General features: G+C 43.6%; 1 long non-coding RNA gene across 2 annotated transcripts; it reads left to right on the forward strand.

Moving 5' to 3' along the window:
• Positions 1–1,302: 1,302 nt before the first annotated feature.
• Positions 1,303–19,908, forward strand: LOC138743277 (uncharacterized). Of its 2 annotated transcripts, XR_011344797.1 has the most exons (4): positions 1,303–1,391; positions 9,924–10,037; positions 11,830–12,367; positions 18,274–19,908. It is a non-coding gene; the product is annotated as an uncharacterized lncRNA (long non-coding RNA). The 2 variants fall into 2 exon arrangements; XR_011344784.1 differs by lacking the exon at positions 18,274–19,908 and having other exon boundaries at positions 11,830–12,856.
• Positions 19,909–20,948: the final 1,040 nt, after the last annotated feature.

The raw sequence follows: 20,948 nt of genomic DNA on the forward strand, positions 1-20,948 counted from the left end.
CTGCTACTGCTGGAGAGGTTACGCTCAAAGAAGAGACACACATTACGGGAGTGAATTCAACATTGGTTTCTTGTGCTGGCAGCTCTATTCATAAAGGGCTCAGAAGCTAATCTCTGATGTCATCGTGCCACCTGACGTGGCATTACAATCCACTTCCTGTGTTTGGTCGTTTAATGCTACCCGGGGAGCAGCCACTCAGTGAGCCCCTCTCATCCCTGGGCATGCCTGTTTCCCTAGCTCCACCCGATTGGCTTCCATTGGCCAGCCCATCAGGGTGGGGCCCTGCAGCCGTGAGCTGTTGAGTCGAGCGCTGACTTCGAAGCACATAGCCTGTCTCAGCCAGCTGTGTAGGCCGCGGGTTCCCAGTGTCAGGTTTAGGCGTGGCACGTTCAGCTGCCAGCTACAGGGTTTAATAAAGAGTCAAAACCAAACAAAACGTTTTCAGTTCACTTAATTTGCAACACTTGATTAAAATTGGAGGAAGTTGTAACATAATATTTATTCTAATTTTAAAAGTTAGTGTTAAAATACAGTATAAGTAATGCAAAAATCTTAACAGTGAAAGGATCACAATCTTTCATGTTTTTGTTTAATTGACCCTTGGCAATTAAGGCAAAGTTACAGCTCATGAAATCATCAGATGATACATCACAGAAAGACATTTGTTCCATTGTGCCTGTATTGGCATCTGTGGACGAGCTGTACCCACTCCTATGCTCCCCATAGATGGCTGATCTTTGTTCGCCAAACATTGATCTTTTCTGCAGTGGGAAGCAGTTTATAAATGCCCCCATCTTGTTCATTGCTAGGCTCCATCTCTAATGAACTGATAGCTGAAAACTTGTAGTGGCTCACTTGCTTTTCCTACTCTAACAGGTAAAGCATCATCACAGTCTTTTCACTGAAGGTTTGGTCTGATCCTCAAACATTGTTCCCTCTCCGACTGAGCCAAGTTTAGAATACAAGTGCACAAATTATTCATATGTGCAAATGTGAGTCACTAAAAATTTATTTTCAAATTGTGACTTATAATTTCACTATTTTGTGGAATCCGTTCAGAAAATACATCAAAATGTGATCTTCATGGTCCAGAACTCCACTTTGGTGGCAATAGAAGAGAGAAAAAAATAGAACTTAATGTAATGATCACAAAGTACTGTCAATCGCTCATTTTTTTGATCTAGGACACCCAGAAGGAATTTCCCAATTAGAGGGAGGACCTATTAAACTGATTCAACTGGATTGGCTAGCTTTGGAAATAAACATCATCTCAAATTTCTTTTTCTTCTCAGTAACTTTTATACGATTTGTAAAGTCCAAGGACACTCATTGTGCTTCTTCAGCAAGATCACTACTTTTCTATCACAGGAAATGCAATGGCTACATTTTGAGTAAGTAGTAAGATCTTGTGGTATCAGTAAGGAAAGATATATATTGCTGCTGAGCTCAAGCTTTCACTTTATATTTATTCACTACCCCACTATCACGCTCATCTTTCTGTCTGTGGTGTGCACTGTTACAATAAATCTTGGAGAAAAAACACTTCACCTTCCATCTGGCATGTTGTAAGCTTTCCAATTTTTAGTGAACTCACTCTTTCTATCTATTAATATTGATAGTTTTGTCTGTCATCATTTTGATTCTATTTTTCTTATTCTATTTGCATCATTGGAATTGCTGTGCATTCCCCAAAACTTCCTATTATCAAAACATTACAGGCAAAGAAACAAAATGCCTGTTCTGTTTAACTAACTTTCTCTATATGCTGCACTTTGCACCAGTAATCCTGTACCTTGAACTTATTGAATACTGTAATATTATACCCTACACCTATGTTTATTATTTCACTACTTGTTTTACTCAAGCACAGGTTGACTTGCCTGGATATCATGCAAAATAAAGCTTTTCAATGTATCTCAGAATAGGTGACAATGAACAACTCAATTCAATGTGCTTGTGACTGATCAAATTTGGACCCAGCCCTATCAGAGGTAGCATTACAAAAACGGCAGCACTGCCGGAGTTGCTGTAACAGCAGCGTTGTCACTTGTGCGGACCTGCGGAGAGCAGGGAGCAGAGACACGATGCTCTTGCAGGGTCCAACTGCCCAGTCTGACTGCTGTCAGCTCCATGCAAGCTTTAAACAGTTTGTTAAATGGAGCCGATGGTGGTTTTATTTAAAAATTCTTCGACTGCGGTGTCTGAGCCCAAGAAATCGGTGCCTATGATTGGCAGCAGCCAAAAAGAGTTGCAGACTCCAAGGAACCAGAGGACTGACGCAGAGCACCAGAAAAGGGGGAGAACATTCGCTGTTTGACAAGGAGAAGCAGAGGAAACGACACGGCGACGGACCAGTGAGGGACACTGTGGCTGTTAGCAACTCGAGGTGAGGAACCTGTGCAGGCTGAGGGCTTCTGGTGATTGCCATTGAGGAATGCACACTAGGCTGTGGACTGCTGGAGTCTGGCTTGAGACTGGCTGAAGGGGGTACAAGGTATTGGAACCGGGATGCAAGAGGGTGCCAAGGGCGCTGAAGGTTTCCTGACCATGTCAGAGGTTCAGATCTAGAGCTCGGGTTGCTGATGGTTTGGACTGGAGTCTATGTGGCCACAGGGGCTCCAGCAACGCTGGAGATGAATCCACGAACACTCAATTACTCTGAGGGGACACTCTTTTGCTTCTCTTTCCCTGACTGTAAGAAGTGCTTCAGGTAGTTATTGCCTTACGGCAGATGAAGACAAATCCGTTTAATATTGTATTGTTTTTATTACATGACAATAAAGGAATCTTGAATCTTGAATCATCTCTCCTTAAAACAAATCAGTTTTTTCTCTTTTCTGTCCTGAAACACTAACTCTCTTGCTGGATCCTCTGAGGGTTTCTAGCATTTTCAGTTTTTTTTAATCATCATTATTTAGATTTCTGTTTATTGGGACAGTTTGTGCAACCCTATAACAGTGTCTGCAACCTGGGTTCGAATCCTGCGATGTCTGAAAGGAGTTTGTTCATTTTCCCCCGTGTCTGCATGGGTTTCATCTGGAGGCTCCAGTTTCCTCCCACCATTCAAAGCATTTGGGGATTGTAGGTTAATTGTTGTATTTGGGGGTCATGGGTTCATGGGCCGGAAATGTACACCTTGGTGTACATTTAAATTTAAAATTGAAGTGTGGATGCTTGCTTGGAAGTAATGGACAATTGATTATAATTTAGAAATAACCTCTGGGGGCCATACAGCTCAGTAACAGGCCATTTCAGCCCACAAGTCTGTGCTGCCAAATTTACACCCAATTGAACTACAACCCCTGGAACATTTTGAATTGTGGAAGGAAACCGGAGCCCCTGGAGGAAACCCACACAGTCACAAGGAGAATGTACAAACTCCTTACAGACAGAATGGGATTCGAACCCCAGTCCTGATCGCTGTTGCTGTAAAGGCGTTGCACAAAACACTATGCCAACCGTGCCATCATAACTTTGACTGAGTTTAGAGAGCAGCTTATTGCTTGGATTAAGAATATGGAAACAGCTAGTAACTCCCACTTGTTCCATTCTGCCAAAAATCCAGTTATATTCTATTTTTGTTCACTCCTCCTGGCAGTTTTTCTAATTGCCCTTTTATTTTGTCCCAGTAAAATGTATGGACAGGAAAGCTCCCTCTCTGCTAATCTGACTGGGAAATGTGTCAGAATGACCTGTGCTTCAGCTCTCATTCCCTTTTGCTCTTGCAGGAAATACTTGCTCTCTGCCTGGCAATGTTCTTGATTTTGTGCCAAAATCTGGAACTTGTGCTGGGAATCCCACCCACAAATCTGAGTTCTGCAGTTTCAGTGTATTGGTTCAGCATTTGAAGCCTTCAAATATTTATATCCACAGCAACTAATACAAGTATAATATTTAAAATATTATATTCTTCCTTGTGACAGCCACCGTTCGCTACCTTAGATATAATTTTCTGACTGTTATAAGGTGGATGCCTCCTTAGAATGATGCTGTTTGCGTGATTCCCATCCTCCCTCTATTTATTGTTTCAATGAATACTTTGCTTCAACCTCTCATATCTCGGTTTGCAAACAAATTAACTTCTTTCAGATTTCCAAGGTAAAAAATGATACTGACATAAACAGTAACAAATTACTGCACTTAAAATCCTTGCTTGCTAAATTTTGGTTAAACTAGGTACATATTTAAATTCAATTCAAATAATGCTCTTCTACACCATTTGCACAAGACTAAATACTGAGGACAAATGGGTATCTTCACCATGTATGAGTTAGAAACTTCTCCCTCTGCCCCCAGTACAGATACATCATGTAATACCAACATTTCACTCCTTGCCTGCTGGCAGGATTACACAATAAACAATATTAACATTTTGATTTGGTGGATTAAAACAGGAAATATAACTAAATGGAACGTGTCCCCTAATATTTTCTGACCCCATTTCATGCAAGGTACATTCCAATGGAACAGAATTCAGGAAAATATTCCTGATGTGAGAGGTAACATTAGTGCGGCCATCAATCCTCTTCCCATACTTAGTTTGTCTCAAGTGGGCAGCAAGTTGAAAATTGAAGTTGCGAGTGAAAACAGCTACATGAGTAATTGGATTGCCAAATGACATTTTTCCATTTGGTGCTACGTTTCATTCAGTTTAAATTTCAATTGCGAATCAGAATTGTAATGTTGTGGATTGCCTCCTGCTTCATAATTGATACAAAATAAGAGGTTTATTTAGATTTTTTAGTTAGTCCATTGCTAAAGCAAAAATGACAAAACACCACTGAAGGTGACATTTTTCCCTCTTTGGTCGGGGTCAGTGATGGGGTGGAATATGTCATGGTTTATGGATGGCAAGGTGGGAGCTTTCTGCCTGGACCACAAGGTCGTCAATCTCCAGGTACAAAGCTGGATTTCTTTATCAATCGCTATCGTGTGGGAATGTTGTTACACAGTTGGTTCATTTATCTTGTTTTACCAGTGGTATTCTACAAGGATCAGAGCTGAACCTCAACTGTTTGTTAGATATATATGTGAATGATTTGGATAGAAATGTCGGTGGTTTAATTACTATATTTACAAATGACGTGAAAACTATTTGAGGAAGATTATTAAAGGTTACAGCATGTTATAGGTCAGTTGGAAATTTAGGCAGAGATATGGCAGATGGAGTTTAATCCAGACAAAACTGAAATGATAGATTTTAAAATGTCAAATTCACAAAGAACATATACAGTGATTGGCAGGACCCTTAATCTCAATGATGTACAGAGAAGTATTGGGTGTAAGTCCATAGCTCATGGAATGTGACCCCATAAGTGGGCAAGTTGGCAAAGGATGCATATGGCATGAACGTCCTTATTGATCAGGCCACTGAGTATAAAAGTAAGGAAGTTATGCTGCAGCTCGTCAAAACTTTAGTTAGGGTACATGTGGCGTTCGGTGTCACTACACTGTAGCGAGAATGTGGAGGAGAGGGTGCAGAGGGTTCACTAGGATATTGTCTGGATAGGAGAGTATATGAGGTGTAAAAATAAATTGAACAATTTGAACCCTCAGGCTGGAGAAGTTCCTTTATGTAGCAAAGGCAAAGATACATAACAGATATTTTGGGGCTGAGCCCTTCATCAAAGTATGAGAAAACACTGGCAAGCATCCAAATAAAAGGGTAGCATGGGAGAAGGGGGTGGCAAGGCTCACAATTTAATTAGCTTAAAATTAAAAGGACCATGGAGAAGTTCCTCATCGTCGAGAGGCTGGATATTGACCCTCAACACCCGGACGCTCCAGCATACTTCAAGATCTGGAAGCCTGTGTTTCAGGTGATCATCCACACACAGACTGAGGTCATCAACACTAACTAGAAGAGACTCATGGTACTTCACACCAAGCTGGGCTCATGTGTTTTCCAGGTTATCCAAGACTACATTGATTTTGAACCAGCAATGGTCATCCTGGAAGGCATGTACCGGCCCCCGACGAACATACTCTACTTCCGGTACCTGCTCAGCATCAGGATACAGCAGCCAGGTGAGACAGCAAACACTTACCAGGGGGCATTGCGAGAACTAGCACGCCCGTGCTCAATTGAAGCTGCGATGACTGCTGGGGAGGAGGAGTGACTCATCCGAGATTCCAGCATAAGAGAGTTGCAGTCGAGGGCGACTCGACAGAGACTGTTGCAGGAGAATAATGCCTCCCTTACTAGGATCATGGAGGTGGTCCACTCCCTAGAAGCTGCAGCTCACCATGTAGAGGTCTTCAATGCTTGCCTCTCCCAACCTGTGGCCTGGCTGACACTGATGACAGCAGTCACTGAAGGGCCCCACATGGAAGAGATGATCACCGCCGCCGACGCAGTCCGCCTCTATAAATACTGTGGGTCCCGGTGTGGGTCGGACAGATGCTCCCGAAAGAACTGCCCAGTGAGAATTCGCATTGCTCCCGATGCGGCAAGAAAGGCCACTTCGCTAAAATGTGCCTCTCCAAACCCACCAGGAGCTCAGTGGCCCTCTGCGACCAACCGGAAGCTCCTTCCAACTCTCTGGACGCCCCCATGTGAGGATGCCAGCCATCGCCAATTCTCCGCCTGCTATTTCCACTCACCCCAACAACATCAATTACAGCTCAGCCGTCCAACCACACCGCCACGTGCTCACCACGGGCACCACAATCTTTCATCATCCAACTTCTGCCTGTACTGGTGATGACACTTCCACTTGCATCAACGATGTCACTTCCAATGTCACTTTTGGATGAGTTGCCCAATCACGCCAACGCCATGTGCATCTCCTAAGCGCCGCTATCATGAGCCAGCCGACCTCCAACCACCTCAACACAGCCTCACCCTTCCCTTCGGTGGTCCGCTCCCCCCACTCACCATCCACAGCACAAAGTCCAGCAACCACCCCCATCCACTGCGGGTGCCTCCTTCATCCCCTTCAACTGCCTGACACCAGACTGTAAGCCCATAGCTGCCAACAGTGGCTAATAGGACCTTTATCGAATGAGATTCCCTCTGGCGGAAGGAGTTATAGAGCCTAGCACCAGCCCCTGGAGAGCCCAGATTCTCATCATAAAAAGGGGCAGCAAACTGAGGATAGTAATTGACTACAGCCAGACCATCAACTGGTCCACCCAGGTGGACGCTTACCCAATGCCCCGCATCACTGACATGGTCAACGAGATAGCCCAGTACAGGGTTTTCTCCACGATTGACCTGAAGTTAGCCTACCATCAGCTCCCCATCCATGCCCTGGATAAACTTTATATTGCCTTTGAGGCAGACAGGTGCCTCTACCAGTTCCACTGGGTCTCATTTGGAGACACAAATGGAGTCTCTGTGTTTCAGCGGGAGATGGACCGCATGATAGACTAGCACAAACTAAGATCGACTTTCCCGTACCTGGACAACGTCACCATCTGCGGCCACATTGGCAGGACCATGATGCCTACCTGGAGAGATTTCTCTGGACGACTGAGGCACTGAACTTCACCTACAATAGGGAGAAGTGCGTGTTCAGCACCACCCACCTCAGCATTCTGGGGTACATCGTGGAACATGATGTAATCAGTCCCGACAACGAATGAATGCTCCCCCTAATGGAACTGCTCCTCCCCCAGTTGCTCAAGGGCCTCCATAGGTGCCTAGGGCTCTTCTATTACTACCAGTGGGTCCCCCATTTCTCAGACTGAGTCCACCTAATGGCTCAAGCTACCACTTTTCCCCTCCCTACCGAGGCACATGGCCTTCGTCCACATCTAACAAGACATCGCCAATGCCACGATGCATGCTGTGGACAAAATTACCCCATTCCATGAGTGCGATGCCTCAGATATTGCCCTTGCCTCCACCCTAAATCAATGGGGCAGTCCCGTGGCCTTTTTCTCCAGGATCCTCCTCAGTTCAGAGCTCGGACACTCCACCATCGTAAAGGAGGCCCAGATGATCATGGAAGCAGTCTACCACTGATGCCACTACCTGACTGGCAAAAGGTTCACTCTCCTTATGGACCAGCGAACAGTGGGATTCATGTTCAGCACCACCCACAGATGCAACATCAAAAATGACAAAGTCTGGAGAGTCGGGCTGGCCACAAACATAGAATCCCCCTCACCTACCATCCCACCATCCTCCGCATCCAACATATTATCTGCCGGAATTTCTGGCACTTACTACAGGATCCCACAACCAAACACATTTTTCCCTCTCCTTCCTCTTGGCCTTCTGCAGGGACTGCTCCCACCGCGATTCCTTCGTGCACTCATTCCTCCCCATACATTACTGAACATGAATCCCTCTGTTCGCTGGTCCATAAGGAGAGTGAACCTTTTGCCAGCCAGGTAAACATCCCCTGTTCCCACAGGAGGTGCAGCTCGCACCCTCACATCCTCCTTCACCACGGTCTCGGCCCCAAACAGTCCTTTCACATGAAGGAACACTTCACTTATACATCCAGAGGACTTACCTATTGCATCCAGTGCACCTCTTTGTGACATTTTCTAGATTGGAGAGACCGGTCACAGACTGGGAAATCGCTTCGCTCAGCACCTCCATTCCATTCACAACCACAGCAACCTCCCAGTGGCCAACCATTTCAATTCTGGGTCACACACCCACGATCATGTCCGTCCATGGCCTTGTGTTCTATCCCATCCTGACCTCCTGCTGATTGGAGGAACAACACCTTATTTTCCTGTTCGGTACTCACCGGCCACATGGTATGAACATTGACTTCACTGCTTTCCATTAAACTTGCTTGCCTTTACTTCCTCCTGTCCTTCCAGTTCTTTCACCCACAAAGCCCTGCCTTCCCCCCTCCCCCTCATTGCTGCTGTCCCCTCCCTCTTTTCTCCACCTATCATCTCCTGCCTTGCCACCTTCCTTCTCCCCTGCTACCCTTTTGTTTGGACACTTCCCATACTTTGTTGAAGGGCTCAACCTCAAAACGTTGGTTATGTATCTTTGCCTTTTGCTACATAAAGGACATTTTGACCTGCTGAGCTTCTCCAGCATTTTGTGTTTTAACTCAACCAGGGGTGTCTACAGAACTTTGTGATTTACTCCTAAAGCTTCCAGCTGAGTGGAAACCTGAAGAATGTATTTACAATTCTGAGATAGTTTTCATAGGGTAGAAATTTCAAATACTAGAGACTCATAGATCTAAGGTGAGAAGGGGAAAAGCTTAAAGGGGACTTGCAAGGCTTCTGACATAGAGAATAGTAGGTGCCATTGGAGATGATAGAAGCAGATATGAAAGCAACGTTTGAGAGGCATTTAGAAAGACAATAAGCAGGCGGGGAAAGGAGGGCTATGGCCACATGTAGGCAGGCAGATGTGATTAGTTTCAATTGGGGTCATGGTCGGCACAGAACTGATGGGCTGAAAGACAGCTCTTGCTCTGTTTTATGTTTTATGTTCCATGACAACCAGATGGAAAATAGATCTGTGCAATCCATCTAAAAAAAAATCACTAATTGCGTTATTTGTTGTAACAGCTGGTTTAACACTAGTAAAGCTATGGTGGCAAGGACAAAATTCACCAGGAGGAAGGGGGAGGTAATAGAATTCAGCAGTTTTTGGTGATTGACAAGAACACATTGTGTGCTTACACACACACACACACCCACACTCCCCCACACACACACACACTCACACACACACACACACACTCACACACACACACACACTCACACACAATCACACACCCACACTCACCCACACACACACACTCACACCCACACACACCCACACACACACACACCCACCCACACACACCCACACACACACCCACACACACACATCCACACACACACACACACACCCACACACCCACACCAAACAGAGAAATGACTGCTTCTATAAAACTAACAATGTGACATGCAGCTGTGATCTATAGTGGATAAATCCTTTTATTTGCCCTCAGGATCTTATGATTATTTCCTATGGAGCGAAACACAAAAATCTACAGATGCTGTGATTGTCATAAAAACACAAAAATGCTGGAGGAACTAAACAGGTCTCGCCTCATCCACAGGAGGTAAAGGTACATTAATGATGTTTCGGGCCTGAGCCTTTTTTGGTATGCGTCAAAAGCAGTCAAAGGAAGGAGTGCAGACAAACAGACAAAAGGTGTTAATTGGATATGGATAGTAGAAAGAAAGGAAAGGTGAGAATTAAAATTTGCAAGTAGTCTCAGTCTGGCAGTACATGAGAGCATGGACTAACATATCAGCTCGGGAATGCAGCAGGGAATTGAAATGGGTGTCCACTGGGAGATCCCCCACTATTGCAATTGACAGAAGCAAAGTGTTCTGGTCTCTTCGATGTGGAGGAAACCATAACATGAGCTCTGGATGCAGTAGATAACCCCTGCAGATTCACAAGTGAGGTGTTGCTTCACTTGGAAGGAATGTTTGAAGCCCCGAATCATGGTGAGGGAGAAGGTGTGGTTGCACCTCCTTCAGCCACAGGGATGGGTGGACGAGAAAGTTGCAGAGAGAGTGTGGTCCCTGCAGAAGGTGGAGCAGGGAGAAGGGAAGGTGTCTCTCTGATGGTGGAATGAAGTAGTTTGTGAAGGAAATGGTGGAGGATGATATGTTGGTTGTGGAGGCTGGTGGGGTGGAAGGTGAAGACATTGAAAACCCTGTCCTTGTTGTATGTGGGGCCAGAGGGAGCTAGAGCAGATGCGTGGGAAATTTTTACCTTTCATCTCTCCTGTCCCCCTATCCATATCCAATTACCACTTTTTGTCTGTTGGTCTGTACACCTCCCCCTGTCCTTTCTTTTAATTCAGGCACCTGCCTGCTTTTTTACTCATATCTTGAAGGACTCAGGCCTGAAACATTGGTTATATATCTTTACCTCCTATGGACATTGCCAGACCTGTTAAGTTCCTCCTGCCATGTGATCATTTCCTATCACTTTGCAGTTGATTTATCTTTGCCCCAGCAAAAAGCCCATTTGTGTTACTTTTTAAGGCTTTCGTTTGATTCAGAATTACTCACCGCATAATTATTCACATGCTTTCAGCATTAAATTGCCCAACTCTGCACCTGTGTTTCAATCACACAAACAATCAACTCAGGAAACTAGCTCATTTTTAGTACTTTACTGCTCTGGTGGGACTTATATCAGTTCTTAACCAATTAGGATCCATTTACATCAGTGGATTAATTTGCCTTTCTGTCATGGCAAACCAGCCCAAAGATTGATGGCACTTTGGCATGTTACCTCATTTTTGCATTATGTAATGCCTCACATTTATCATCAGAGGGACGTGTGTCAAATGTCAAAGTTACTTTTGAGGAAAATAGGAATAATATTAAGATTTTATTATGTGAATCTCCCTCGTAATTTTACATTTCAATAAAATCACCTCTTACTCTTGTGAACTCAAGGGAAATCCCAATTTGCTCAACTTTTCTTAATCTGTCAAGTATTTCATCCCAGCAATCAACCAGATAAATATTCTCTGCACCACAATGTAACGGATCATTCTCTCATTATGGAGGAAAAACATATTGGCAAGTCATCCAGGTATAGTCTCACAAACACACTGGAAAGTTGGATCAAAACTTTCTTCCTGTAATACTCAATTCTCTTTGCAATAAAGGCCACCGTTCCTTTAACTTTCCTGATTACTTGGCTGCACCTGCATGTTATTCTCTTCTGATTCATTTATTTGGAAGCCCACATCCATTTGCAGCACAACATTTTGTTCTATCAATCCATTTAAGTACTGGTAATAATTTGCTTTGAAGTATATAATTCCTCATGGTCCTACATCTGCCTACTTCTTGTCACTAAACTTTTTTTCTATTCATTTACAGGACCTTTGTGTTTTCCTCACAACTTGCTTACCCTCCTACCTTTGTGTCATCGGCATGTTTGGCTACAATACATCCGTCACGTTCATCCAAGACATCAACATGGTCTCACTACTGATTCCTGAGGCACCCTCCCAGGCACTAATTGTCAATATGAAAATGCCACATTTCTTCCAATTCTCTGTTTTTGGCCAGCCCCCGATCCATGCCATTATAAAACCACAGTAAAATTGAGTTTTGATGTTCAAGGTGGTTTTCCTCTGTACAGTTTACACTGTGGTCATCATCTTGGATAGCAACCTCAGCTTCAAATTACTGTAAGTGAATTAGAGAAGTCCAGTTGGAAGTGGGAACTGACAACCAATATAAATTTATGAGGTACTGAATAAAGATCAGCTTGTTAGTGTGAGTACCTCAAGACACTGTTGATATAACTCAGATGAAGCGATTATAAATCGATGAGACAGGATGTGTCAGCTGGACCAAGGCCCAAGAATCTAAACACATCTGTTTTTGACTGCTCCCTTTGAATCAACTGCAGGTAATTCCAATAATTCCCTTGTCACTGGCATTCACTCCCTTCAGATGTTCGGCAGTGTGAGAGATAATAGAATATAGGAAGTAAAGCTAGTATGAATGAAATAAGGAATACTAGACTAGACTAGAGGAAGTTAAATAAGTGCTGAGGAAGGGTTATGCAAGTATAATAGTATAAGGGTCTTATAGTGATAGACAGAATTAGCAAGTTCTGCGTATAGAATTAATAAGTCCTGGGGTTTGAGATGTGTGAATAAGGACAAAGGAAGATTCATGAATAAGGACAATGACATGATGGGACCCAGACAGGATTCCCCATGGTCTTTCAAGTTTACAGAAACTGCACATAGGCAGACAGAATTACCAAATACCAAACCAATCCAGGAGGCAGAAGAATGTTAGGGGGGGAGGGTACCTCTGCACTGAAATGAACTGTATAAAAGTTGGGTGAGCCCCAGTATGTATGTGTGTATTCCCAGGGTAAGGGGACGCACCCAACTTTGCAATGTTGTACAATAAATGTTCTTTGTTCTCAATTTTTGTCTCGAGTGAAATCTGTGAAGGTACTTCTGATTCTCACAATTGGGGTCTCGTCCAGGATCGCACTCCCTCCACTGACAGAGTGCCCGACGACGGGGGTAGGTGCACCCCGGCTGATTTAGCTGGACTCCCGGACGACGGGTGACTGGTCAGTGGACGAAGGGAGTGATATCCGAGAAGAGGCATTGAGAACAAATGACAGGAGAACGTTAAGGAAGCGCGCTAGGTATAGCTACTGGATCCCGGTAAGAGGAATTTTATTTACCTGCTAGTATGGGAGGAGTAAGTAGCAAGGGAAACAGTCTTAAAGAAGGACAGGAAGATCAGATACATAAACATAGACCATTAGGATTAATGTTATTTGATTGGGGTGCGGGGAAAACCCGTGGGAAAGATAAACAGACCATGGTCAGGTATTGCTATCAGGAATGGGTTAAGAATCCGATAAAAGGGAATTCAGTATATTGGCCAAAGTTCGGATCCGACGAGGACTGGATGTGTCAGGCATTGAACATCTGGCTCTACCAAAATCAAGGAGGTAATACCAAGAACAGAGAACATGCAGCCTGTTGGCTCAGTGGATCGTTTGATCAAATGATTTTGAGCAAAAGGGAATGTAAGAACAAGAAGGATGCGGAACCTTTAGTCCCTGAAATACAAGGATGGGATGTGTTACATTCCCTTCCTCCACCTTATGTTCCCCCTGTGCCGGCTCCTATCTTCCCCCTCTCACCTCCGCTTTACCCTTCTTTACCTTCCCCTCCTCCTCCACAGTTAGAGAAAGAGAAAGAAAAAGAAAAGAGGGGTGGTATGATGACCCGCTCACAGAGTACAAGATTACCACCTCAATTGACACGAGAGGGAGGAGACTTTGATTATGAGGGTCATTCAGAACAGTGTGAGACCCTTCGGGTGGAAAGGGCAAAACCCTTTGATTTGTCTCCCGGAGGGCAGGAACCAAAACATCATAGAGGAGAGGATAAGCCAGAAATTAACTGGATGAGACCTTTACGAGAGGTTCCTTTGGGAGGGGATGTGGGGGGTCTTGGGTTCATAAATGTGCCTCTGACTAGTACGGAGGTGCGCAATTTTAAGAAGGAAATTACCTCCCTGATAAAAGACCCTCAGGGATGTGCAGAACAATTAGATCAATTTTTGGGACTGAATATATATACCTGGGATGAATTAATATCGATCTTTAAGGTTCTATTCACTTTGGATGAGCGTGGAATGATTCACCAGGAAGGGATTAGAGTCCGGGATAGGGAACTCCAAGGGCGACCAGAGGCGATACCTGGGGAACTTAAATTCCCCCTGGTATACCCGAATTGGGATAAGAATACTAATGATGGTCGCACACAAATGGAGGAGTATAGGATTAATCTAATAAAAGGAATGAAGGAGTCTGTTCCAAAAGGACAGAACTTTAAGAAGGCATTTGAGGTTCCCCAAGGTCCCGAGGGGACCCCCTCTGCATTTCTGAATAGATTGCGTGCAGCCATACAGCAATATGGAGGGTTGGATATAGAATCCCCAGCAGATAAACAGTTGGTATTGACGGGCTTTGTTATTAATTCAGCCCCAGATATCAGGAAGAAATTACAAAAGACAGAGAATTGGCATGAACAGGGAATAACACAGCTTTTACAGATTGCACAAAGGGCATATGTCCAGAGATCTGAAGATAAACAGAAAGGAAAGGCTAAGATTTTGATACAGGCAGTCAAGGAAGTTGTGGAGGGACAGCAGGGAAACGTTAGGAGTGCTGGGAGTGGGGAAGTAGAGACCAGAGCAGAGGCAGGGGTAGAGGAGAATTCTGAGGACGACGACCATTCCCGGGACCCCGTGGAGACCCTGGTAGAAATTGGGAAACAGGAGCATTAGTTTGCTATTATTGTAAAAAGGAGGGACACTTTAAGAGGGAATGCCCAATGTGAGCCAGGGAGACGCGATCTTACGCATTGATGGAGGCAAATTATGAATAGGGGGGGTTACGGTTCTCAGTCAATACACACCGTGGGGCTGCACGGAGAACCATTGGTAAATTTAAGCATAGGACCCCACAGTGACAAGACGACTTTTCTAGTAGATTCTGGGGCAGCCGTCTAGTATTTTACAACCACCCGCGGGTGTTAAAACAGAAGGGACAGTGATGATTTCGGGAGTGGGAGGAAGAGATTTTACGATCCCTATACTAAAGAATGTAAGGATACAAATGGAAGAAAAGATAATAACAGAGGATATTTTACTAGTTCCCCAAGCTGGAGTTTGCTTGTTGGGACGGGATTTACAGGACCAATTGGCTATCAGTACCAGACCACAGGGATCAGGTATCGGGGTTCAATTTTATGTACTAACCGAGGAGGATCGGGAACTAATAAATCCTAGAGTATGGGCAAAAAGAGGCAATAGAGGAGGGTTAGATGTTCCTCCCCTACAAATTACTTTAAAAGACCCTGACCAAGTAATTAGACGAAAACAGTATCCAATTCCTATGGGTGGCTGAAAGGGGCTGCAGCCAGTAATTGACTAATTGGTGAAAGATGGAATACTCGAACCTTGTATGTCACCTTTTAATACCCCAATTTTACCTGTCCAAAAACCAGACGGTACCTATCGATTAGTGAAGGATTTGAGGGAGTTAAACAAAATTATTCTCACCCGTTATCCGGTTGTACCTAGCCCCTTTACGTTAATGGGTAAAATTGATCCCCACAGTAAGTGGTTTAATGTAATTAATCTCAAAGATGCCTTCTGGATCTGTCTGTTGGCAATAGACCGTAGGGACATGTTTGCATTTGAATGGGAGCATCCTTTTACAGGATGGGAAAATCAATACCGGTGGACGGTCCTTCCCCAGGGATTTACAGAATCACCAAATTTGTTTGGCCAAGTTTTAGAACAGGTACTAGATGAGGCCCCTCGGAGAGAGGATTGTCAATTAATACAATATGTTGATGATTTATTAATCACGGGAAAAACATATGATGTGGTTAAACAATACACTGTTGAATTTTTGAATTTTCTAGGGAATAAAGGTCTTAGAGTGAGCGAATCAAAGTTACAATTTGTTCAATCTGAAGTTAAATACTTAGGTCATCTGGTTAGTCAAGGAATTAGGAAGATAAGTCCAGAGAGGATACGTGGTATTCTACAGATCCCACCTCCCAAGAATGCCCAAGAACTTAGGAAATTCCTTGGTTTGGTGGGATACTGTAGAATCTGGATTGAAAATTATTCTAGCCTGGTCAAATTCCTCTATGATAAACTCACGATTCTAGGGGGCGAAGCTGTTGTCTGGACAGAGGAAGAGATTAAAGATTTTACCTTGGTGAAACAGCGTCTTATTAGTGCCCCAGTTTTGGCTTTACCCAACCTAAATAAGCCATTTGACCTATATACCAATGAGAAAGACGGTGTGGTCATGGGAGTATTAACGCGAGAGGGCAGGCTTTAGACAACCAGTTGCCTTTCTGTCAAAAATTTTAGATCCTGTTTGTCGTGGTTGGCCAGAATGTGTGCAAGCAATTGCAGCCACTGCTATTTTAGTTGAGGAAGGACAAAATATTCCGTTTGGTGCCCCGATGATAGTTCATACCCCTCACACAGTCCACACCATTCTCTTATAACGTGCCGGAAGGTGGCTTACTGATTCTAGAATTTTAAAGTATGAAGCGATTCTTATGGATAGGGATGATTTGAGACTGATTATAAACAAAGAACAGAATCCAGCCGCCTTCTTGGTTTCTCCAGATTCTGATACTGTCCCCAATGATTTAGAGGATGTATGTTTAGAAGTGATAGATTTACAGACAAAAATTAGAGATGATTTAAGAGATGAACCTTTACGGGAGGGTGAAAGATGGTTTATTGATGGATCTTCCCGCTGCATTGAAGGCATTCGGTATAGCAGGAATAGTGTAGTGGATGGGAATGAAGGAGTTGTGATTGAAGCCGGTCGTCTTTCCGGTCATTGGTCAGCACAATCCTGTGAATTATATGCCCTCTGTAGAGCTCTCCTGGGTTTAGAGGGAAAGGTGGGCACAATTTATACCGACTCAAAGTATGCTTTTGGTGTAGTGCACACCTTTGGAAAGATTTGGAAAGAGCGGGGAATGATACTGGGAAAGGACAAAAGTTGATCCATGAAAACTTAATTGTTCAATCCTTAGATGCTCTTATGTTACCTGAGGAGATAGCTGTAGTTCATGTACGGGGCCATCAAATTATTGACAGTCCTGAAGCACAGGAGAACAGACGGGCAGATGAAGCTGCCAAACAGGCTGCACTCACAGAAAAAATAGACATGCAGCTGTTACTCCCCACCCCACATGAGGTTCAAAAGACTCCTATCTTTTCACGGGAAGAGGAGATTTATATGAAAGACCAGGGAATGCGTCAAACTGCCGATGGGTTGTGGTGGACAGCAGAAGGATGCCAAGTACTGAACAAAGCCTTGGCTCGTCAGATTATTGATCAGCTCCACCAGCAGACACATTGGGGAACACAGGCACTTGTTGATGCTTTTGTACGATCCTTTAATTGCTTGGGACTATACACCATAGCCAAGCAAAGTACTTGGGGGTGCCCAATCTGTCAGCGAGTGAATAAGAAAGTCATGCGCCAGGTAATGCCTGGCGGTCGCGATATAGCCGTACGCCCGTTTCAACGAATACAGATTGACTTCACAGAATTACCTAAGATAGGGGTTTATAAATACCTCCTGGTGATGGTGGATCATTTTACGTGATGGGTTGAGGCTTTCTCAACCCATAATGATCGTGCTAGCATGATCCGTTATCCGAATATTACTAGAGTCTGTTATTCCGCGTTATGGCATTATTCAAACCATTGACTCAGATCGAGGTACACATTTTACCTCTCAGGTACTCCAGGGTGTGTGTAAAATCCTGGGAATAGATTGGCAGTTACATACCCCATGGCACCCCCAGAGTTCAGGCCGTGTTGAACGGATGAATCAGACCCTGAAAAATCAACTCACTCGACTTCATGAGGAAACTGGCCTCTCCTGGATTAAATGCTTACCCTTAGCTTTAATCAGGACTCGCACAGCTCCTCATAAGGACCTTGCTGTCTCACCATATGAAATGATGTTTGGTCTTCCTTACATGGGATTCCACACTGATACCCCTACCCCTGAGGCTAATGACCAGTACATATCTAAATATTTATAGGGACTTTCTACTTCTCTATATGACTTAAGACAGAAGGGTTTATTAGCTCAAAACCCATCCCTGGACTATCCTATTCATTCTATTAAACCTGGTGATTGGGTATATGTAAAAGCGTGGCAAGACCATAAACTAAAACCGATATGGGATGGCCCTTATTGTGTACTTCTGATTACAGACACTGCAGTGCGAACAAAAGGAAAGGGGTGGACTCACATACAACGCATTAAACAAGCTAATCCATGGACTAAAGACGTTGATAGTCTACCCTCCACCTGGCGTGCAGTCTCGCATCCTTCTGGTCTGAAAGTTACGCTACGCCCGGAAAAAGTGCTGTAATGTTATTTTTATTATTTGCTGTATTGTTTTTCTGCTGGTTCCCAATTTTTGGGAAACCACCCAATTGTACACAATGTATTAAGTCCTCCTGGAATAGGGGCAGCAGAAGTGATAATTACTTTGAGGAATGGACAAGTTTACCTTTAGAATGCAGACAGGGCACAGGTATAGAGTTTATTCATAGTGGGGTACCTTATTTAGTGTGGTTTAATTTAGGATCCCAACATGGACCAGGGAAACAGAACTGTCCTAGGGGAGTGGATTGGGTTTGCGTCCCGGCCTCTACAGATATTAAAGAGATGAGTGCTAAAAATATGGTACAAAGAAGATGGTGGGAAAATGATAGGCAGAACATTAGTCAGGGCTATACCTGGAGTAGGGATAAAGGGGGTGTATATGCTAATGCTCACAGACAAGCTGCTACTCACAGGTTAGGTAACAATAAACGCCCCCCAACTTGGCATCTTGTAAATCATCCTTTGGGTCACGAATACATTCGGAAGGCTAAAGGCCATCACTATAAGTGGGATTCCAGTTGTAAATGGCTCAAGCTGCTCCAGAATACCACAGCTGTTTGGCATTTAAACCATTTAATCAGACACCAGGAAGTTTTGGAGTTTATCACCAAACAGACAGCGACGGCCTTGGATTTATTGGCTGAAGAACAACGACAGATACGAGCTGCAGCTTATCAAAACCGCCTGGCTCGTGATTACTTGTTGGCTGCTGAGGGCGGCGTTTGTGGAAGACCGATTGATGACAATGGTCACAATGGTCAGGCGGTTGAACTTTTTACTGGTAACTGGAGGTGGATACACAAAGCCCTTATAGCAGTTGGACTTGTTATTTTAGCCATCATGATACTTCCCTGCCTATTACTTGTGTGCAGTGTTTAATTCAACGGACCCTTCATCAGATCACTACAACCCAAAGAATGTATGTTTCCCAACTCCGTCTGATGATGTTGAGATTGCAGTTCGTTTGCTGACTCACTGGGAAAAAGACCAAGCTTCCAGTTGAGAATTTACTAAGCGTAGCTAAAGAAAAAGTGTGGATTGTGAGAGATAATAGAATATAGGAAGTAAAGCTAGTATGAATGAAATAAGGAATACTAGACTAGACTAGAGGAAGTTAAGTAAGTGCGTGCTGAGTAGGGATGAATTCCGATAAGAGTGTGAGGAAGGGTTACGCAAGTATAATAGAATAAGGGTCTTATAGTGATAGACAGAATTAGCAAGTTCTGCATATAGAATTAGTAAGTCCAGATGTGTGAATAAGGACAAAGGCAGATTCATGAATAAGGACAATGACATGATGGGACCCCGACAGGATACCCCATGGTCTTTCAAGTTTAGAAACTGCACGTAGGCAGACAGAATTACCAAATGCCAAACCAATGTTAGGGGGGGGAAGGTACCTCTACAGTGAAATGAACTGTATAAAAGTTGGGTGAGCCCCAGTATGTGTGTGTATTCCCAGGGTAAGGGGAAGCACCCAATTTTGCATTGTTATACAATAAATGTTCTTTGTTCTCAATTTTTGCCTCGAGCGAAATCTGTGAAGGTACTTCTGTTTCTCACAGCAGTAATTCCAATCAGCACTCAAATAAGAGGAGGGCTATGTACCAAGCATGATTACAGCCCAAAACAGAATCAAATTCCCCATGTGTCAAGGCCAAGCTCCAAGTTAGACATACCTGAACTTGGGCATTCTGACCACGTGGAAATCATTCGTCTTTTTTTACACTTCAAAACAGACCCCTAGAAGAGGAAATAATAGATCCAGCAGGGAGATATGTAATGATAAAATGTCAGATATATTCAGAATTTTGGAATTATTCAATGTATATTCACCTAATGAAGAAGATCAAAAATTTATGCAAGATAACTTTTTGAAGATAGCAGACACGCAAGGGAACATACTAATAGGAGGGGATTTTAACCTTAATTTGGACTCAAACATGGATAAAACTGAAAAAAAACTAACAGAAAGAACAAAGTAACCAAATTTATAATTAAATCGATGCAAGAAATGCACCTTTTGGATATATGGAGGAAACAACACCCAAAGGAAAAGGAATATTCATATTATTCGGGTAGACATAAAACATACTCAAGTATAGACCTATTCCTGTTATCAGCCCACATTCAAGGGAGAGTTAGGAAAACGGAAAATAAAGCTAGACTATTATCGGACCACTCACCCCCATTATTGGCAATAGAGCTAGAGGACATCCCACCAAGAATGTATAGATGGAGATTAAACTCCATGCTACTTAAAAGACAGGATTTTAGAGAATTCAGTGAACGACAAATTAAAATGTACTTTGAAATAAATACGGAATCAGTGAAAGATAAGTTTATACTATGGTACGCAATGAGAGCGTTCATCAGAGGGCATATAATAAGTTATGTAACTAAGATGAAGAAGGAAGGACTACAATCGGGAAACAGAACAGTTGGAAAGGGAAATAACAAATATAGAAAAAGAATTAGCAATAAAGGAAGATACAAC

This window comes from Narcine bancroftii, chromosome 1 (genome assembly GCF_036971445.1).
Source record: "Narcine bancroftii isolate sNarBan1 chromosome 1, sNarBan1.hap1, whole genome shotgun sequence".
NCBI classification, from domain to species: domain Eukaryota; kingdom Metazoa; phylum Chordata; class Chondrichthyes; order Torpediniformes; family Narcinidae; genus Narcine; species Narcine bancroftii.